The following is a 10,000-nucleotide window of genomic DNA, read 5'->3' on the forward strand; positions in this document are numbered from 1 at the left end:
GTTTAGAAAGAAAATAAGAATCCGTTTTAAATGATAGATTAAAGATGTATATTGTATAACTGAAAAGAAAAAAAAAAAGAAAGAAATGGCTTAATTTTATCAGAAAGCACACCGTAGAATTTCTATAAGCCAATAGACATTGTTAAACATAATCATTAAAGAAAAAACGGAAACATTGAGCATATCGGAAAACTATTTCTTTTTTTTTTTTATTTGGAAGCGAAGCTAAGTAAAAGATAAACAATAGTTGGTTAGATTCGTACGTAAGAATAAGAATTATAAAATAGATATAAAAGTAAATATACGTGAGTAGGCGCAAGGCGTGGCTGTGTGGAAAGAAGCTTGCTTCTCAACCACATGGTTCCGGTTTCTGTCCCATTGCGTGGCACCTTGGGCAAATGTCTTCTACTATACCCTCGGGCCGAACGAATTTGGTGGACGGAAACTGAAAGAAGCCAGCCGCATATATATATATATATATATATATATATATATATATATATATATATATATACGTGTGTGTGTGTGTGTGTGTGTATGATACCCCACAACCAATTGACAACCGGTGCTGGTATGTTTACATCTCCGTAATTTAGCGGTTCTGCAAAAGAGACTGACAATAAATACCAGGATTAAAAATAAAAAAAACAGCACTAGGGAGTCGATACACTCGACTAAAAAATCTTGAAGGTAGTACCCCAGCATGGCCACAGTATAATGACTGAAATAAATCCTTTCTATTATAGGCACAAAGCCTGAAAGTTTGGGAGAGGTGATGGTCGATTACATCAACCCCAGTATTTGACTGATATTTATTTTATCGCAGCCAGAGGGATAAAAAACAAAGTCGACTTCGGCGGAATTCGAACTCAGAACGTTAAGACGTACGAAATGCCGCCATGACTCAGCCAAAAGGTAAAGGGTATGAGTATTTCTTTTCACATCCTGAACTGCCAAAAGAAATCCTTTTTCAAATCCCACTTTAAAAAATCTAGACCAAGTGACTGGATAACATTCCACTGACAGGACAAGATGATACAGAGCTGACCAAAGGGGGGGGGGGGTGTCCGTCTTCAGCTTCAAAATATATTTAGCCACGTACACCATTCAACCTCTTTCATTACAGACACTATCGGTAACCTTTGCCGAACCGCTACGTGAAGGGGACGTAAACACTGCCTGACTTACCTTGATTAAGGCCTGTGGTGAGGTGACTCACGCGACGAACTAAACCAAAGTTCTAAGAATTTTACACACACACGCACACACACACACACACACACACACACACATATATATATATAATCCTTTCAGAGAGCTTTAGTCGGCCCTAGGCTACAGTAGAAAGTACTTGCTCAAGATACCACGCAGTGGGATTGAACGTGAACGATGTGGCTGCGAAGCAAATTTTCTTTTCCACGTGGACATTCCTACGCCAATATTAATAACGATCATAATAATAATAATAATGATAATAATAATAATAATAATAATATTAATAATAACAATCAAATTAATATTAATAATAACAATAAATTTAATAATAATAATAATAATAATAATAATAATTTTTAAGGTTCGGCGCCAAGCCAAATATTTGTTGAGAAGTGGTGTATAGACAAATGAAATATCTTATAAAATAAATGGCGTAGAAATTTCATTAGTAGACAGGTTATGAAAGTCAGGAAGACAACTGATGGTCATTAAACCAAATGGGGTCGGCTCATTCATCTTATTTAGGGAAAGCTTCTTTTCCCATTCTTCCTTCATTCCTTTCTTTCTTTCTTCCTTCCTTTGTCTCTTTCTTTGTTTCTTTCTTTTCCTTGTTTCTTTTTGTACATTATATTTTCTTTAATAAATTATGACAGGCAAGTAAATAATAATAATAATAATAATAATAGTAATAGTAGTAATAATGATACTATTTACTGTAATTCAAGCCAATATACATACATACATATATACATGCACACACACGTGTGTGTGTAATATATATATATATGTACATACATATCCATCTATCTGTGTGTATATATACATATATATACATCTATATATATATGATCTATCTCCAGTCGAATAGATTCTGTATCATGTACGTCTTCAGTGCAAATGTTAGAAAATAAAATAAACATTACTTTTTATAGTTCAGGCAGGTAAAAAGATTTCTTTAAAAACTCTATTCTTTTATTTTCTCCAGCAAAAAAAAAAAAATGTAGAATAATAAGAAATAGTTTCATATCCTTTGCTCCTTAGAAAGAGAAGGAGAAAGAATGAGTAAGCGAGAGAGAAGAAAGAGAGAGAAGCAAAGGCAAAGGTAAATACGTAGGAGGTGGAGGAAGAGAGAGTGAGGGAAAGAGAGAGATGGGGGGGGTGTTAAAGCAAAAGAAAGAATGAATGTTGTTGTATTTTTACTAAACCGAACTACATAAAACTTATGGCCATATTTTAGTGAAATCTCCCTTATTGACTGGACTGGCCTACAATTATTATGATCGCCAGCGCTTCCACCTCCTCCACGAACACGATCAGCCTCATCACCAGCACCAGCAACAACACGTCAGAGACGATCATACTGACCTTTCTCTCAGCTCAATAACCATAGCATCATAACACATTATAACATCGATCTTATTAGGTATTCTATTTCTCAGAATCACTCCTCAGTTTATTTTTAAGCAGCAGAAAAAACAAAACAAAACAAAACAAAACAAAAAAACAAAATATGAAAGAAAGAAAAAAAACTACCCCCCAACAAAAATCGATATTTGTTATTAGTTGCCGAAATAGCGCTATGTATCGAACAAAGGTAAAAAAACAACAACAACAACAACAACAATGACCACGACCACGACAACACCACCACCAACAACAACAACAACAGCCACAACAACGGAAACGACGGCTGCAACATCAACAACTACAATAATAGTAACAACAACGAAAACAAGAAGAAGAAGAAAATAAACAGGTCGACTAGGAGAACAATAGTAGACGGCAACACCGCCCCGCCGATGTCAACGACTCCACCATTAACACCACCACCACCACCACCACCACTACAACCCCCACCCCCACCACCACCATTGCTATTAACACAACCACCAACACCTGCATCGCCACGTCAACAACGACGATCCTACTACTACTACTACTACTACTACTACTACTACTACTACTGCTGCTGCTGCTGCTGCTGCTATGACCACTAATCCCCTTTCTGCCATTGACATCTCTACCCCTACTGTTACTACTAATAATAATACTACCACCACAACTACTACAACGTCTACAACAACAACTACTACTACTACTAACACCAACACCACCACCACCACCAATACAACCACCACCACCACCACCACCACCACCACGAATCCTACTACCATTAATATGACTACTACTACTACTACTACTACTACTACTACTACTACTACTACTACTACTACTACTATCATCAACTCCACCACCGCTGCTACCACTCCACCAACTATTCCATTAGTACAAACGCAACGAGCCCCACCCCACCACCAATAGCACTGATGCCACCACTCTTACTACCTTAGTCGCTGCCACTCCCTACTACAACACCAACAACTGCATTACTGCGAGCAAAACCAGAACAACGCAACTATTTAGATCCTCAGCAGTTCCTTTTGACATAGTAATATTAATAACAACACCGCCACCTCTTAAACCGATGCCTCCGCCATGGATTAGAAAGACCACCAGCACCAGCACCAGCACCACCACGACTACCTCCACCGTCATCGCCAACAAGCCATCAGCTCCTACCATCACTTCGACCGCAACCAGCTTCGGCCAAACAACAACGTCATCATCATCATCATCATCACAAACACCACAAGCACAACTATCACCTCTGCTTCCATTACAAAAATAAGAAGAAATAAAAACAAACGAACAAGGAAAAAAAACAAACAAACAAAACAAAACAAGCGAGGCGTGGCTGTGTGGTAAGGAGCTCGCTTCCGAATCATATGGTACTGGGTTCAGTCCCACGGCGTGGAACTTGTACAAGTAGCTTGTACTATATCCTTGTTAAACGGAAACTGACAGAAGACCGTCGCTAAATCGTCCAACCACTCTACATGCCATCACTTTATAATACACACATTTTGAAAGCGAGGGCGTAGACAGACAGAAATTCATAAAAGTGGTATTTGTATGTGTGAAGGCGCGTGGCTTAGTGGTTAGGGCATTCGGCTCGCGATCGTAAGGTTGTGAGTTCAATTCCCGGCGACGCGTTGTGTCCTTGAGTAAGACACTTTATTTCACGTTCTTCGAGTCCACTCAGCTGGCAAAAATGAGTCGTACCTGTATTTCAAAGGGGCCGGCCTTGTCACACTCTGTGTCACGCTGAATCTCCCTGAGAACTACGTTAAGAGTACACGTGTCTGTTGAGTGCTCAGCCACTTGCAAGTTAATTTCACGAGCATGCTGTTCCGTTGATCGTATCAGCTGGGACCCTTGTCGTCGTAACCGACGGAGTTTTTCTAAGCCCCGTGAAAGAACTCAGAAGGTTGGGCCTCCAAGCAGGAGTTTCGTGATACCCTTAACGCCAGAAACTTTTCAACATTCTTGCGTATATATACAGGTACTCACACACATACAACGAGATAGATAGAGCGATAGATCGATAGGTAAATAGAGAGAGAGAGAGAGAGAGAGAGACAGAGACAGAGACAGACACAGAGTGAACGAGAGAGAGCTAGATTGCTGAAAAATACAAACACAATAAGACATATGCACAAACGCGTACGCACACGCCCACGTTCACAAATCCAGAAACAGTATTTCACAGAATTGCGTTAAAAATAGGAATTAATTTGACTTTTGCTACAGGCTAAGAATATTTAATGAACGCCAGAAATGTACGTTCAACTGTACACACACACACACACACACACACATATATATATACATATCTAATCTATTATATATATATATATATATATATATATATATAATCTATTATATATACACATTCACACACACACACGTATATATATATATATATATATATATATATATATATATATTAATGGATACATACAAAAACGGTTATTATATACATATACACAAAAATACACTTGGATGTGTTTGTGTGTGTGTGTGTGTGTGAACGTTGTTTTTGTGCGAGTGTGTGCGTCTGTGCGTGAGTACGTATGGAAATTATACAATTCTGCATTATGTGGATTAAAAAATATTTTTCGAAACAATTATATTTTTCTAATATATTGTGGATAATTATTTTATTAGCCCCAGAGTAATAACAGCGTCAGTTAACCCCCGAAGCGATTTGAACTCATATTGCGGTAACACGTATAATTATATGTATCTATATCTGTGTGTATATATATATATATATATATATATATGAGTGTATGTGTATGTGTGTGGTGTATGTGATGTTTGTATATATATATATATATATATATATATATATATATATATATATAGATATATATATATATATATGTATATGTGTGTGTGTGCCTATATATATATACACAAATATATATATGTGTGTATGTGTGTGTATGTATATACACATAAGTATCTATTTCTATCTCCCACTCTATATCTCTCAATCTATCTATCTATCTATCTATTTATCTATCAATCTATCCATCTATATGGACGTATATATATAAATATACAGTAGTGTATGTATATATATATATATATATATATATATGTATATTTATATAGATATATGTATGTATATATGTATGTATGTATGTATCTATCTATCTGTATGTATGTATGTATGCATGTATATGTATATATATATATATATATATATATATATATATATATAATTACATATACACACACATATATGTAATTATATCATATTGTATCAGTAAGCGCGATTCTAAATTATGGTTCGGGCTAAACTCGCTGAAATCAATATCTTTATATATCAAGAAACTTAAATCTATTATTCAACCCCCGGTAAATTGAAATCCATAGGGGAATCAGGTGAGATTTAAATGGAATATCAACAGAAGTCTAATTTAAATATTCTAACTGGCAAGTCCTGAAGAAATTCCACAATTTATTAAATGCATATATATATATATATATATATATATATATATATATATATATATATATATATATATATATATATATATGTATGTATGTATGCACATATATAATTATTTTCATTTTGATGCATACATTTATGGGTCTTTAAATTGTTTCATTATCTTAAAGATTTTGGTTGTCACCAACCTCGTTCGGTATCTTGCAGATAGCTTTCTGAAACATTGAACATGAAACGATTGAGTTCGGATGCTAAATCACCGACGCATGATATATATATAATTATATTTCTTAAGACATCGAACAAGCAAAATCGTTTGCACACCAGGTGAAATGCTTACCGGTATTTCACCCGTCATTACTTCTAAGTTCAATTGCCATCGATGGCGATGCTCCAGCATGGCCGCAGTCTAATGACTAATAGGAGTAAAAGATAAAAGATAAAACATCTAGGGCATGTATTAGATGCAACAAGAGTGAGTGTAGTTGGAGAAACGCATGGATCGGTGTACCTGTATCTGAATGGAGAAAGTATAGCATCAGCGGCCCCTGAGGAACAGAGGCCATTATAGCAATGGTACCCAGTCGACTATGCATTGGTGAAGAGAAAGGTAGTACTAATTAAGACTCTTTCTCGGGACCCTTGCGACTCGGGAAAGACAGCGAGAAAGGTGTCCCTACAACAGAGTCTTCAACCGAAATCTAACATTAGAATTATTATTATCACTGAATACACCCGGGGTGCCAGGTGGTGGCAGCAGAGCAGATTAAAGCTACTGTCCAAATAATCTACGGCATGATTTGAACTCCGAATGCAAAGATCTAGAACAAATATAGCACAAAGCATTTTCTCCTGCGCTCCACCGATTTCGCCAATCTACCGTCCTCGTATATTCTCACTTTAATTATTGACAGTGGAAAGATGAAAGATAAAGTTGTCCTCGACGAGGATTGAACTTAAATCGCAGGAGCCAAATTTATTGTTGTGAGATGTTTAATGATTTTTTTTTTGTTTTTCTCCATTCAGTTCACGGAAGTATTAGCCGTATAAAGACTCTACATTAAAGTGGTTCGGTCTCATCAACACAAAGAATTGACCCGGTTGCGGTGTTTGGACGAATGATGAAAGACTACGAATACCACCACCACCACCACCATCACCACCATCACAACAACAACAACAACAACAACGACGACAATGACGATGATGATGGCGATGATGACGACGATGATGACTACAACGACGACGATGATAATAATGTCGAGGGTGGTGGTGGTGGAGGTGGTGGTGGTGTTACTGTTGCCGCTGTGCTGACGACGACCACGATGATAATAAACGAAGGTGGTGGTGGTGATGATGGTAATAATGATGGAGAGGAGGATGAGGAGGATGAGGATGATGATGATGATGATGATGATGATGGGGAGGAGGAGGAGGAGAAGGAGGAGGACGACGGCGACGACAACAACCACGACAGCGAAGAAAAGGGTTATGATGATTATGGTGCTGATGACAATGATGATGATGATGGTGATGATACTGACGATGACGATAACGTGGAGAATTGTGTTGACGACGACGACTTTGATGATGACGACGATGACGACGACGACGATGATGATGATGATGGTGATGACAATGGCAACCGTTAATTAAAAAATACACATAATTGCTTAACATTCAGTGATGCCTTCTTTTCCAGCCAATTTCCTGTTTTTCAGTCTAAAAATATTTCTATCACGTACAACGCACATAAAAAGGTGTGTGTGTGTGTGTGTGTGTGTGTGAGAGTGTGTGTGTTTTGACATATATACATGCATACACACATACATTCAGTATATGCATATGTACATACACACACGCATGCATGCATATATACATGTATGCGAACATGCATAGGTGTATGCGAACATATAGAAACATATACGTACATACATACGTCATACCTGCATGCATACACACATATATTAAGTACATACATGTGTACATACACTTATGCACACACACACACATATATATATACATATATACATAAGTACATTCATACACACATGCGTTCATACATGCATACGTACGTATCTATACACACACGTATGCATACATTCATGCATACATACAAACATACATGTATACATGCATGCATCCATACGTACGTATACACATACAATCCAAAATACACTGAGCTGGCTTCCAGCAGCCATGTTTAATTCAGACTACTTGGACTGGCATGAAGCGAAACGGTAAAAATTAACTTGGGCGTGCCTTCTGCTCGATGAACATAACAGTTAAGTGCAAAGCAGCATATCTATTACTGAGAATCCCAAATTATTGTGAATGAAAATTCATCTCAAAATATGTATATTAGAGAACGACGAAAGTCACTTTTACTACAAATAAAGCTGTGATGTGCAGTAGAAGTAATTCTGACTTTTGTTAAGAAGGGTGACAACACATGACATGTTTCGACCTTGCTGGACGTCTTTAGTGAAGCATAGTTGAAAATGTAATTAACTAACCAGAGGAAGACTTGAAGGATGTGAAATTCAGTCAACAACGTTGACTGATTTGCGCAGGCAGATCATCCGATCGCGATCGATGAAAATAACGAAATGTTAGTGCAAAACAATGTTTAGACATTAGCAAAATTTAGGTTAGTTAAAATATGTTTGTGACATAAAGTTTATTCAGATATTTTCTCCACTGTAACTGCAGTGAATTCGCTTTTTAGCAGTTGAAATATGTCAACCATATTTTTACTAATCTAAATCTTACTTATGCCTAAACACAGCATGGTGCTAACATTTCATTATATGTTGTCAGTTCGAGGAAGTTAGATCCATATTAGAGATTATATGATTTAAGAGATTCCACTGCTTAATCACTACAATATAATGTGAAAATCTCTGCGATATGTTAGGGATTATTGTAGTAATACGTATTATTAATATTGAAAGAATGAAAATGGAGAAAAATGGATGTATGAATAAGTTATTCGTATGATATAAAGACATTGTATTTTTTTAAAAAAGAATAACAATGCAAATAGATTATAAGCTGTAAAGCTAAGTTTTACAACTCATCTAACGATTTTTAAAAGCTTTACAACTTATAATTTATTTGTATTGTTATGTTTTTTTTTAAAAACTCAACATCTTTATAACATACTAATAAATTATACATACATCCATTTTTCTCTATTTTCTTTCTTTCAATACATATATATATATATATATATATATATATATATATATATATATATATATATATATATACACATGCAGAAAAACAAATAGATAGATAGATAGATAGATAGATAGTTGTTCTCAACAATGCATTGATGGATGAATATTCTTTATTTGTGAGTTAGCAAGGCATTCTCATCCCACATGGAGACGAGTACCAACACTTTCATGAGACACGCTTGAAAAATTGTAAAGATCTCTTCTCAAGAAACTAGGTGAGCAGGTTAACAATCCCCCCTGGTCAAAGAGGGACTGGAGAAATGTGAAATAAAATGTTTTGCTCAAGAACACAACGCGCCGCCCAGTCATGGAATCGAGCCCAGGATCTTACGATCGTAAGTGCATCAGCCTAACTACCAGGCCTATATATTTGCCTATATATAGGCAAATCAAAAATAAAAAGAATTCAGGAAAAAACAATCTAAGTCAAAAAGAGGTACGCAGTGAATGTATCAGATTGACTCTCAGAGAAATTTTAAGAGAGAAAAAAGAGGGATCGTGATGTTTTGAGCATGGCTCTTCGTCAGGAAGAAGGAAAAGAAACAAGTCTAGAAAGAAGGGAAAGAATAGTCCGAGAAAAGCACGCGTGTCGTTAAATGACTGAAAAATAACTTTATGACGAGTTTCTTACAGTTTCCGTCTACAATATTCCTTCATTAGACATTAGTTTGTCTGGTGTTGT

The 10,000-nt window shown here is 36.3% G+C and overlaps 1 long non-coding RNA gene across 1 annotated transcript in view; it reads left to right on the plus strand.

Annotated features, from left to right (window-relative positions):
* Positions 1-8,487, plus strand: part of LOC149131060 (uncharacterized) — a 20,949-nt gene extending 12,462 nt beyond the window's left edge. Inside the window, exon 2 of the long non-coding RNA XR_016238345.1 lies at positions 7,103-8,487. This is a non-coding gene — a long non-coding RNA (uncharacterized LOC149131060). The remainder of the gene's footprint in view (positions 1-7,102) is intronic.
* The last annotated feature ends 1,513 nt before the right edge of the window (positions 8,488-10,000 follow it).

Source organism: Octopus bimaculoides, chromosome 25, assembly GCF_046866305.1.
Source record: "Octopus bimaculoides isolate indiv1 chromosome 25, ASM4686630v1, whole genome shotgun sequence".
Classification (NCBI taxonomy): Eukaryota; Metazoa; Mollusca; class Cephalopoda; order Octopoda; family Octopodidae; genus Octopus; species Octopus bimaculoides.